Raw genomic sequence first — 13,468 nt, forward strand, 5'->3', positions numbered from 1 at the left:
TATCAAAAAGTAAAAGTGTCCATCAGCTGCCCAAACCATTATACAGGAGTGGGAGAAGTTGGAGAATTTATTTACCAAAAATGAGCATGGTATTGGAGCAGGCACAAGATAGATAATTCCTGATTAAAATTATTATAACTAGAATCTACTGTAAATTAGCATCATCAATGAGCTTACAAATAATAATAATAATAATAAAAAAGAATGAGCGATGTAGCATACTTAGTGTGTTCAAGATGTTTTTAACACCCACCTACTACCGTATAATAATAACATCCAGAAAAGAAACTTGTAGCCAACCCTTTAGATTGGTGGTCAGTGGAAAAATCCCCTTTAGATTGGTGGTCAGTGGAAAATGTACACTTAGTTTGATGTTCAGCTGTAAGATGCCCCTTTAGGCTGGTGGTCAATGAAGAAATGTCTCATTAGATTGGGGGTCAGTGGTAAAATATTCCTTTAGATTGGTGGTCAGTGGTAAAATATTCCTTTAGATTGGTGGTCAGTGGAGAAATGCTCCTTTAGATTGGTGGTCAGTGGAGAAATGTTCCTTTTAGATTGGTGGTCAGTGGAAAAATGCCCCTTTTGATTTGTGGTCAGTAAAGAAATGTTAACTTAGTTTGGTGTTCAGAGGAAAGATACCCCTTTAGATTGGTGGTCGGTGGAAAATGTTCACTTAGTTTGGTGTTCAGCGGTAAGATGCCCCTTTAGGCTGCTGGTCATTGAAGAAATGTCTCGTTAGATTGGGGGTCAGTGGTAAAGTTTCTCTTTAGGTTGGTGGTCAATGGGAAAGTTCCCCTTAAGTATAGTCCAGTATAGAAATGGCCCTTAGTTAGGTGATCAGTGGGAGAAGGGTCCCGTTGCAGACACCAAAAACCATCATTGATATCAGTGGTGATGGCAAGAGAGACATAAAGAGAGGACACTGGCCCTTTGCCTCCTGCACTAAATCAGTGCTGGAACTATGGACAGACTGTCAGGCAGGAGATCAATCTATCATTGCTCAAGAAACTCTTAACAAACTCTGAAGAAACCCAAGTTAGGAAAGGGTGGTTTAGGAGGAGGTGCAACCACTGCAGGTGGCCGTGCAAGGCAGAGGGGTCTTCTCAGCAGGGATCTTTCTGCAGATATATTGATGGGACTTAGACAGTTTAGTTTCACAGCGAGAGCCATAACAATTCCAGAATGCATACCAATGGGTTGTATTTTAGTGGTGTCCAAGTGTTGAAGGACCAAATCACCTCTACTGTAAAATCTGTTATCCACACCATCCAAATACTACTACTCTACATTATGCTGCTGCTCTTCCCGTGGGGCCTAGAAGTGAAGTTATTTATATCACTTTCCAGATTTCCTCCTAGGAATACATAACAAGTAAATCAGCCTGTAATTCTAAACATGAACCTGTTCTCCATATCCCAGCACAGCGTATTGGCAGATCCCCCTGGCACAAATCCCTTCACTGCAACATGTAATAGACCACTATAGTAATTGGATCCAGATAGTGCTTCTATTGGCCTCAATGTTCCTGCTGAAAATGCCTCAGTGGCTATGTAATGCTGCTGCCATATGAGAGGGAACTTTGGCCCAGCGCAGGGGTGAGTCCAAATGTAAAACAGGAGCCCGTGATTTATACATAACAAAGCTCCTTGATTTAATATATCATTTTTACGGTGGCTTCTCTATCGCCAAGTCTTTATTTCCTCCCAGTACGTCTGTTTCCTGTGAAAAGAAGCTCTGACTGCCCTCTAGAGGCCACAAATGGCGATTCAGGGTGGGACATGATGTGAAAATATAGGAGAAAAGAGACAGAAGAAAACTAATGCAGCTAACACATCTAAGGACTGATAAGCTTCAATATATTACATTTTTGGTCTTGTGTTTTAGACTAATTGACAGTAATCACCACTGATAAAAGCTTCTGATATATATTTTGAAGGAAAATGAAAACAAATTTGTGGTTATGAAATACTTTCAGCTGAACTCCGAGCAAATATAAATATATTTAATCCAGCTATGTATTCATAAAACAAATAGTATTTTAACATAGAGCTAGGATATATACCTGGATTGGTTTTGATTCCAGCCGCCCCAGCTGTCTACCGAACAGTGGAAGCCCCCTCAGGAGGAGAGTGGGATGGGTTATTGACCAGACTGCCCTCTTTAACATACAGCTATCACCTCTCATTACAAAATATGTGCTTCATTATAAGTACCTCTGCACTTACAGTTTTCTCTTAGTCCCCCTGCAAAGTCCCACAAATGTAATTTTGGCCCACCAGAGAAGTCAACGTAATGCATCTTTCTGTGCTGGGGTGGCAACAATGCTGCACTGCTTCTGAATTCAGAGCAGAGTTGTCAGTCTCACGTAGGCTGTGCTGGCTTGCACTACAGTGGGATGAAAATACGTTGCAAGGGACATGGCTAGTATTAGTTCGCCAACCAGCATCTGGCCAAACCCAGTCCTGCCCACTGCTTTCTAGAATGACAAGACTGCCTCTGTTGCTGAATCCCACTGTGAGCTGCAGTGTCTGGGAGGGAGAGTGTGTGAGATGCAAATGAAAGAGGATTTAGCTGACTCAACGGAAGTAAAATATGTTTTTGTTGTCAATTTATGAGGCTTGTGCCTCACATAGTAACTGGTTATGGGACTTGTTTAGACTGCCACACAGGAGCCTTTAGATGTACTTTCCTTTTTCTCCCTAAGAGCCCATTCACACCAGGGAGATCACCGCGCTGATCTCGCAAGGGTGCTCCATTGAAACCTGTATGGAAACCGCACTGATCAGCGCTGCAAAAATAGTGCAAGGAGCAGTTTGGTCAGGGGGCAGTTCGGATCGCGCGGACATGCAAGGTCGCATTAACGGTCCCAATAGCAATGTATGGGATCATGTTGGCAGATCTGTGTGGCCGAATCTGCGCAGCCGAACCGCCCCGGTGTGAACGGGGTCTAAATTTCCTTGAATCTCAGAATTTCTTTTGTTTTGTTGAAGTCCAAGATTCTGTTCAGAAGCAATACTTCAATACTGATACAATACAGTATCAGTATTGCTTCTCACCTGAAGAAGAGAGGTTAAAGGAGAACTATGAGGTGAGTGCTTTTCACTCACCTCATAGTTCTAGCCGACCAGTGACAATGAGACTGTCACCAGGGGCGTATCTACCTCAAGGCAAACAAGGCGTTTGCCTGGAGCGGCAGATTCGCGGAGGGCGGCGATGCTGCCTTGCCTAGGGGAAAGCATTTTAATTTGGAATTTCCTCACCTTAACCTTAGGATGGCTGTAAATGCAATTCCGACGTTCCTCCAACCTCCGCTGCCTGCTCACAGCTCTCAGAAAAGGAAACTGCTTGCAGTGTATCAGTTTACAGGAATCGAGTTGTAGCACTTTATATTTAATGGGTTGTAATAAAAATGACATTTAAGAACATCTGACGTGTCTGAAGACAGGTAATAAATGACACTCAGACAGCTCAGGAAAGTGTAACAGAATCACCAAGACAAAAAAGTGTGTTTCCAGCACCAGGTCTGCTTTGTGAGATGTGTGAGAGACATAAAGAATCTTTAGCTTCTCTTGTGTTGCAGGAATACAAAGATTAAAAAGATTACAGCTGGTCATACATGGTTCTTGATGAACTGGATGGAATTTGCTCAGTGGGTGGCCCCGTCTGACACCCCCCTGCCAAACATACCCCAAAATTGCAGAAAATAGTCAGCCGAACAACACCTGCATCCAATCAGATGCACTGTTCAGGTGTTTTGACATCAGGCAGGGTAGTTGCAATGGGAGATTCCTCCATTCATGCTGTTTAGGTGCAGGGGTGAACAAAAAAAAATCTATAGGTGTATGGCCAGTCTAAGGTTGAATTTGCATCTTTTTGTGAGTGGTAATATTGTCTAAAACTAACATTTAATGTGCATTACTACCAGTGCTGTCCCTAAGGTGATGTCACCGGAGGTGATGTCATTTGGGGTGCAGCCCAGCTCACTGATGCCACTAGTTGCCAGGAACTTGGCAGAGCGCAAGCCAAAGGCTCAAGCTCAGCTCCTGGCAACCGGTGACGTCAGTGAACTGGGTGGTAAGCTGCAGAGAGCATCATGTGAATGTACATGATTTGTAGTGCACAGCATTGCACAAAAGAAGTGCAGGATTTATTTGCGCATTGAGGCTTGTTAAAGTAATTATAAGTAGTTCTAAGGTAAAACAATAGAGTGAGGATTGGTTCAAACCCCTCAGTTTTTTTTTTACTGTGTCTCATTAGGGAGATTTTCCTTTATTTCCCATCTCGAGACACAACAGGAAGTGAAAGGCGATCTCCCCAAAGTAAGAGAAATCATATTTTAGTTGTCATCAGAAAAGCTGTCCTCATTGGAAGATTTTTTATTCCTGCATTCAAGTGACAACTCAAATTTTTATGTTTTCCTTCACTTCCAGTCTTGGTCACCAGGAGAAATAGAGAGAATGAACCTCACCGTCATGGGGAACATTTTGGCCTTAGATGCACTTTAAAGTACAGACATTCCTCGTTTTCCGACTTACCTGCTTTGCGACCACTCGCACTTACGACGGACCGCCGATCGACCTCCGACCTTGCGCGTCAGCGTCAGCGCGACGTGTCGCCGGCGGAAGTGATGTCCTCCGTTCTTCACTGCGGGTCCCGGTAAGTATTTTATTGCCCGATGTACAGTACACTGTTCGGTACTGTACATCTGCAACACTATACAGTACTGTACTAATGCAGTACAGTACTGTATAGAGTTCCTCACTTAACGACCAATTCGTTTAACGACCTGGTCGTAGGAACGGAACTCGGTCGTTAAGTGAGGAATACCTGTATATGTAAACCCAATCACTAAAATCATATTAGTATTTGGTATTCAAATAGAGAGAGAAGAAGACGGAAGCTATCTTCTCAACCAAAGTCAGAAAATTGCAGAAATTTTGGAACAATTCTAAACAAAAAAACTTCTGGAACCAGGCTACGAAAAGAACAACGAAGCAGAATATTTACTACCCAACAATGACATGTACCACAGAGCAATTGGAAAGCTGCTATACATTGCTTCTATGACAAGACCAGACATAGTGGCAGCCAGTAGCAGAACTATCGCCATAGCGACCCAGGGGGTGGCTATGGGACACGGGGCACAGGGAGGCCCGGCCAGGACGAGGAACAGATGTCCCCCTGATGCCGTGCGTGCCGCCTGGGTCGCTATGGCATCGCGGACTGCTGGCTGTCACTGGCAGCTGTGAGAAGAAATGCGCCGCTGTTCAGATCACTGACAACGTGTCAGTGATCTGTGCAGCAGCACGTTCCTTCCCACAGCTGCTGCTGTGTCAGTGATAGACAGCAGCGTCGGCAGCAGAGGAGGAGGCGGGCCTGGCAGCGGAGGAGGTGGGGCCTGCCAGTGACCGTGGAGGAGGTGGGGCCCGGTGGTGGAGGAGGCTGACAGAGGATCGGGGCTGACAGGTAAGAGGTGTGTAGAGAGTCTATGGTGGGCTCTGCAGGGTCACTCTCAGGTGGACTGTTTGGGATCTCAGGGGAGCTCTGCAAGGGGCATAATCAGAAATCACAGGGACCCATACAAAATTTTTTTATGGGGCCCTGTGATTTCTAGTTACGCTCCTGGCGGCAGCAGCGGGCATACTCTAGAAAAGCAGCAGCACCCTGTCAGCATGACTAGAACGCAGTAAAGAGGGTAATACAATACTTATGAGGAACAATTCGGATGAAGCTACAACTGCCAGCATTGTCAAATCCAAAAGTAGTTGGATATGCGAATGCTGATTGGGCCGGAGACTGCACAGACTGCAAATCCACAAGTGGTTACAGCTTCAAATACAGGTAAGGAACCTTAGGTTGGTCTAGCTCTAGCTGAAAGCAAACAACTGTTGCACATTTCTCAACTGAAGCTGAATACATAGCTGCAGCACATGTTTGTCAAGAAGCAATATGGCTGCACCAGCTTTTACTGGACATGGGTATAGACATGTCAAACACCATCTCAATCTTTGAAGATAACCAAGGATGTATAAAGCTGACACAATCAGAAATAGTCAACCCTAGAACCAAGCATATAGTTGTGAAGTATCATCTGGTGGTGCCTATTCCATATGCACTAATGCACCACAATACCATTAGAGCTGTAAGCTTTTGAACTGAGCTCTGATAGCACGTCGGAAGGCCCCTCTCCTCTTTAGTCTCTAGGACCCGGAGCCCATGGTTGCCAAAAAGAATGTCTAATTTCGATTAGTCTGACCACAGTACAGTTTTCCACTTTGCAAATGACCATTTTAAATGAGCTTTGGCCCAGAGATATGTTCAGATATGGCTTCTTCTTTGCATGACAGAGCTTTAACTGGCGTTTTTGGATGACACGGCAAACTGTTTTCACAGTCAGTGATTTTTAGAAGTATTCCTGAGCCCATGCAGTGATGTCCATCACAGAATCATGCTTGTTTTTAATGCAGTGCCATCTGAGGGCCTGAAGATCACGGGTATCCAGTATTGTGTTTCAGCCTTGTCCCTTGCACACAGAGATTTCTACAGATTCTCAGAATATTATGTACTGTAGATGATGATATATTTAAAGTCTTTGCAATTTTACATTCAGAAACATTATACTGAATTTGTTAGATGCGGCTTTTCACAGATTGGTTAATGCCCATCTTTACTTCTGAGACACACTGACTCTGTAAGATGCTCTTTTTATACCCGATCATGTTACTGACCTGTTGCCAATTAACCTAATTAGTTGCAAAATGTTCTTCCAGCTCTTCCTTGTTAGTACCACTTACTTTGCCAGCTTTTTGTTGCCCTGTCCCCACTTTTTTGAGACGTGTTGCTGCCATTAATTTTAAAATGACCTAATTTTTTCTTAAAATGGTACATTTTCTCAGTTTAAACATTTCATATTTTCTATTGTGAATAAAATACGGGTTTATGAAATTTGCAAATCATTGCATTCTGTTTTTATGTAGATTTTACAAAGCGTCCCAACTTTTTTTGGAATTGGGGTTGTACATGGGAAAACGTCCGATGGTGACACTAGTTCTGGTGACCATGCTGACCATCAGGGATTTGCCTCTCTTTGGATTTCTTCTCACTTCCTATTGTGACTATAGGCCAGGATGTGAAGGCAAGTCTTCCCAATGGGACAGAGACATAAAAAAGCTGAATAGGGTTTTAACCCTCCCTCACTCAGAGCCATAGCTAGCTCCTTTTACGCCTGAGGCAAGAACAGAAAATTGTGCCCCCCCAACAGACGTGTGATGCCACCAGATGCCGCACACGTTTGGCATCATGTGCAGAATGCTAGTGCAGAATGCTAGTACTATGTGTCCCCAGTTATATCGCTGGAGTGGTTAGCTAATCAATCCAATGTTTGCTCTGCACAATGAGGATTGGTAAATATCGCAGATATTTACCGATCCTCTGCTCTGCCATCCTGATCGCTGAAGCCGGAGTGGGGGCCGGACGAGGGATCGCTGTCACTTCAGGATGGCCAAACAGTGAGATCGCTGTCACTTCAGGATGGCCAAACAGTGAGGAGAGAAAGAGCCGCCGGTTGTCAGATCCTGGCCTAGCAGCCCTCTCTCTCCTTACCTCTAGGCCGTTCTGAATGACAGCTCCCTCCTCCACCGGGCTGCAGCATTCCATTTTTTTATCGGATCCCCGCTGCCTTTGCCCATACAGGCGGGGGAGAGCAGCGGGGGTTCGAGGAAAAGCTGGAGACTGTGCCGCCCCTCTTCTCCCTGCTGAGTCGCGGCTGTGTTGGCCACCTGGCACCCCTGTTGCCATGGTGCCCTATGCTTGCCATGGCAACAGGAGCAAGGAGCGCAGCCAGACTGGCCCTGGCTGCGCCTCTTCTCAACTGCGCCTGAGGCCATGGCAAGGCCCCATGGTAGCTACAGCCCTGCCCTTACTCCATCACTTACACTTAAAAAAAAGTTTGGGCTTCAGTAGAGCCTAAAGCTGAGTATACATGGTTAGAATTTTGTTTAAAAAAAATAGGTTTTCAGAATGTTCTTTCGCTTTTCTAATAGTTAATGGGGTCAAATCGACAATCAATTTCGACTGTAGTGGCGTAATTAAATCAAAGGAGCCAGATGGAAAATGTTTCTTTAACGTAGGAAATTCTAACAGTGAACATGGTTTTCATTCGGCAAATTAATTTGTTTCCAAAATCGATTGTTAAAACCAACCAAAACCTCAAATGACGTCCGTCGAGTCTCTGATTGCATAACAACTGATCGCAATCATAATTTATTTTAATTCTTTCATTTTTCCCACTCTTCAAGAATTACTTATGTCCATTTCCTTCTGATAAAATCGAATGTGCTGTAATGAAGATTTCAGACTGAGAATATATGTTTTGTCCTTCCCTGGTGTCTAGCATTCCCAGTATTGGTAAAGGTCTCATCCCCTTTCCAGTTCGCTCATGTCAGATCCCAGTGATAAGATGAGATCTGTAATGTTAGTAGCTGGCTTTTATTGTGGCGCAGAGAGAGGAGACAGCTTGGCTGCAGTCATCAGCAGCGATCAGTCGAATCCCTGGAACTAAATAATGTCGAGGTTTCCTTACAAAGATGCTACAGTGTCATGTTTGTCTGCAGGGGGGCTGTTCACACACTGCAATAAATTACATTGAGAAGGGACTGAAATGGAACTTAACTATGAGCTTTGTCTTCTGGGTACTGTGATATACAGTATTTCCGAGTAGTAATTTGTAATTATAATAAAGTTTCTTAACGTCATAAACCGAACTTTACTGACCTCCCACTAGCTAATCCCTAATTAGAGTAAAAAAACCTAAAATGCCCCAATTTCTTATCTGAATACGGAGTAATGTAATATATCCAGTACAGGTCCCTTTTTCCTGCATTGTAGACTGTGAGTGTCCTTCTGGGAGTAGACACTTCCCTTCCTGGTGACCTAAAGGCTGTTCACTGTAAGGGTCTTCATATTGCTTGCAGTACTGGGGGTCTCTGGTTCATATCCCGGTCAGGACACTACAAGGGAGGCTTTTACATGTAAATAACATGCAAAAAAAAACATTAAACGCACATATAATCTTATAGGAAGAGTGTCGTTGAAATAAATGGTCTGGCGACAGGGTCTCTTTAAAGTTTGGTTTAATGCAAGTAAAAGTTGACTCTCCCGCGGTAAAAACTACAGTGTAGACAGACAAGAGAGCCCCGGCATTCTGTCTTTATAATGTAATTTTCCCAGGCGTAGATTCACAGCGCTTAGATGAATGTCTCCAACGGCACCTCAAATGACACTGACAAAATTCATTTTGAAGTATTTATTCTCTAATCCCTGGTTTAGGCTCAGGGCCGGCTCTTTTCTCATAAGATAACCAATGTTTAATCAAGATGTAATATATTCATTGTCTAATGATAGCAATAGAGATAACGAAACACAGCGCCAATAAAACCACACTAGATGTACATTCCCCGCGGTTCAGGCGAAAAAAAGTTCTGTTCAGTCAGTCTGTCTGTATTGACACAAGCAATAAATTGGTTTCTATGTTCCAGTTGGGAGGTTGTAAATCTCGCAGTTTCCACAACTGAGCTGAAACATTTTACTTACAGTACCCAAAGCTGGAATAGCAGGGAACCATTGAAATGAATCTAATGTTACATTTCCTGGCTGTATTTATTTTCACGTTTCTCTATATGCAAGTAATCAGTTCTCGGCATACTGAGGAGGTGAGTCAATGATCTTGGTGTAGATTATGATTACAGTACAAGCTTTATCCCTACTAATTCCTTGTCAAATGAACTCTCCAATTAACTAGAATGTATATTTCCTAAGTTCCCAAAGCTTGCATCAGTAATAGCTTGCATCAGCCAATACTGGATATAACTTAAAGTGTATCTAAACCCGAACTGCTTTTAAGACCCCGTCCACATCAGGGCGGCTTCGTCATGGAGAATTTTTGACGCTGAAACGCATGCAAATAAAATCCCATACATTCCTACAGGGGCCGTTCATGCAAACGCAACGTGTACAAATATGCCTGTCGCTTGAAATTTCTCTGAGCTTCTTTTGTCACGCTGATTAGCTCATTTTGCTCCATAGACTTCAATGGAAACGCGTTTTTGTGCGATTCTGTGCATTTTTTATGGGAGCTTCAACAGCTGAGCCTGCTTCTCATTGGACAAGTGAAAACGAGCTCCCAAAACGTTCTGTCATATGAACAGAAAACACCTGTAATATGTGCTGAATTGCGCATAGAAACGCGCAACACCACGCCAAAAATTCAGTGCGAAAACAGCGCAGAAACGCTGTCGCCCTGGTGTAAATGTGGCCTTATTGTGTATTGGTAGGAACTGCTACTAGCTAAAGACAGAGGGCCTGTTCAGTTGGGACACATTTGTTTTACATTACAGAAAAATGTAATTCATATTATATGATGGCTGAACAGAAAGCAGCATTACCGCCCTGATCAAATTATTCCTGATCTGACTGTTGCATGGAGCAGTAATAATGAAGATGTCAAACGGACGTGTTTGCTCGTACTGTCGGGGAAAGCACAGACTGTTTTCTTGTCTGCTAATAGTTTTCAGATGGAACTGTGCAGAAGAAACATTAAGGCACAAGAAGCAAGACACATCCTCTGGAGAACCCGTCTGAGGCTCTCTGGTACTCCAGAAGTATGCCTGAGCTTTGCTGATGTCTACTGTGATATCACCGTCTCTTGGATTGCTCATTGGGAACAATTAGGGCAAGACTCTAGTGCAGTTGATTAGAATATTTCTATTAGCAGGATGACATAGAAGATTGCTTTTCTGATTAGCTGCTGACACCATGATTAAAGAAATGTTTCTTAAGGAAACATCCAAAAGATAAAAAAAAGAAAAGGCCGCCCAACGGTAATTGTGGAGGAAGAATGAAATATAAGGTTTATCTTGAAGATCAGTTGGATGAGATCCATCAAAAATATACTAACTGCATTCACAATATGGTTTCTTCCAAGAAAGAGGTGAGAAGTTTGGGTCTGGGGCTGGTATTCAAAGCTAAACTTCAGGAAAAAGCCGCTGCTGTTTCCAGTTATGGATATGTTACGAAAGATGGTAAATGTTTTTTTTAAATAATTCATATGGCAAAAGTACCCAGTCTTGGTATCAGACTTTTGTAGGCCCCCCTCATGGGCGTAACTTAAAATCACAGGACCCCATTGCAATATTCTTCAGCTAGCTCTATTCATTTCCAAAATCGAATGTTAATACCAAACACAATTTTAAACGACATTCGTCAAGTCTCTGATGGTATTATTAAATGTTCTGATGAGATTATTTTTGCATGAAGATGTGTACAAAAATCTACCAATGTATGGCTAGCTTTAGACTAAGAGAGGGAGGGGCAACACTTTAAACCAGTCAGGCTCTACCTCATTTTGTAGTGTTGTCAGTCGCACACTGGAAGTTTTCTGAGATCAGGAGAGACCCTTCCAATCCCTCCAATCACAGGCCAGGCTGCTTTGCTCAACAGCAGTGTAGTCTTAAGGTGGCCATACACCTTACAATTATAGTTCAATTTCTTTTGTCCCGTCATGGAACCCCTCTTCATGCACAGACTAATGTAGATTTGGATTATCGTTCGGTTAGCAATATTAACTAGCTGAATTTTGTTGATCAACAGAACAGGGACTACAACTTCCGGCATTACTCTCTACAGAAATGCAGAATAACTCCATCAGTTATAGAGGAGTACAAAACATGTCACAGAACGTAGGCACGTACAGAAGATAAAAGCAGTCACCTCACCTCCTCCTACGCGGCAGGAACACCATGTAGCTGCCTCGCCGGGTGCTTGCAGGCTGCTTTGCCTCACTGCTGTGCTGCCATTAGGACGTGTGGCCGTTTGGACAGTCGGCGGATGCCCCCCCACCATCTCTTGTCTTACCTTGCCTGGGTCTGCTGCTCCCCCCCCCTCCCCCAGGCTCAGGCCCTGGTGCAGCCACACCAGCTGCACCGGCGGTAGTTCATTGCAGAGGTCTGACACACTCCACCCACTGAGTCAGACTAATAGCTCTGCAATTAGCAAAGCTCATGCTTCCCACTGATTGGAGAGCAAGGGTCCTACTCTGCAGCATGCTGGCAGGGGACATACATTTCTAATTAGGTTGCGGCTACTTTTTAAGGAACACAAACTGAAAGGCCCCTTTCACACTGGCATTCCGATGAGGGCCACCCATCAGTTTTTCAGGTGGACCTGATCGGAAGCCTGATGTTAGTGTATGTTCAGCTGTATCTAAACAGACAGGCGTCCATTAACAACGGCCAGGGAATTGGTCAGAGAACAGATCTCTCACCCATTTGTTTTTCTGCGATCAGGTCTGTTTTGCCAGACCTGGAGGTAACCGGATGATAATTGTATGCCCATTTGTTTAGATCCAGCTGCCCATACACTAACATGGGTCCGTTAATGCCAATTGTTGCGATGGAGGAAAAAACTGCACAGACACAACACAGTGAACAACAGTGACATCCGTTCCTATCCGGATTCCATTGCACAGATCCCTTCCTGATCGGACCATGTATCACCCTAACCGTCCCCTACGCTCTTCAAAAGACCTTCTGCTTTCCAGCTCCCTCATCAACTCCTCCCATGCTCGCCTCTGGGACTTCTCTAGAGTCTCTCCTATCCTCTGGAACTCTTTATCCTAACCTCTGCGACTATCTTCCACTCTGACTGCCTTTAGGCGATCCTTAAGACTCATCTCTTCAGGGAAGCCTATCCCAACTCAGCCTTACCACTGAACTATCACTTTCTCAAACAATTCATCCCCACACAGCCACTTCCTCATGTATCACTTGCCCCTCTCTTTTAGATTGTAAGCCCTCACGGGCAGGGCCCTCCTTACCATCTTGTCTTGTTTGTTATGTCTTCCTTATATTGTAAAGAGCTGCGCAAACTGTTGGCACTATATAAATCCTGTATAATAATAATAATAATGTGAAAGGGGCCATAGACTTTACACACCTGTAGATTTGATACCTATGGAATTCATTTAGCTAATTAAAAATGAAAGTTAAATTAAGATTTAAAGCTGTATCATCTTTTTATCAAGCATGTTTTTTTTTTTTGTCCTGTAATACATATAAGGCAATTGCATAATCTTCTGAAAAATTATGATGCAAATATGTGGATAAAATGATTAACAATTTCACACAAGTTCCTAAAATCTTGCAAGATTTGCTTTTGGCTTTTTTTTAGAGAATGGTATGAAATTGTTATAACAAAGTCATCGGGCTGATGAAAGCGTAATCCACAAATAGTAAAGATGCCCGGAGGCTATTTATGAAACACGTGCAGGACTGGTAATTGTTGTGATACTAGTTCACACTATGGTATAATTAGTAGGACAATTCTGCTCCACTTGCAGTTCGCGTCTGCTCTGTTGTTCGCAGGTCTCAGATCTACAATAGTGGATAGCAGTTTTTACTCTTCTTACTACAGT

This window comes from Nanorana parkeri, unplaced genomic scaffold, assembly GCF_000935625.1.
Source record: "Nanorana parkeri isolate BGI_ZX_2015 unplaced genomic scaffold, ASM93562v1 scaffold9, whole genome shotgun sequence".
Lineage (NCBI taxonomy): Eukaryota > Metazoa > Chordata > Amphibia > Anura > Dicroglossidae > Nanorana > Nanorana parkeri.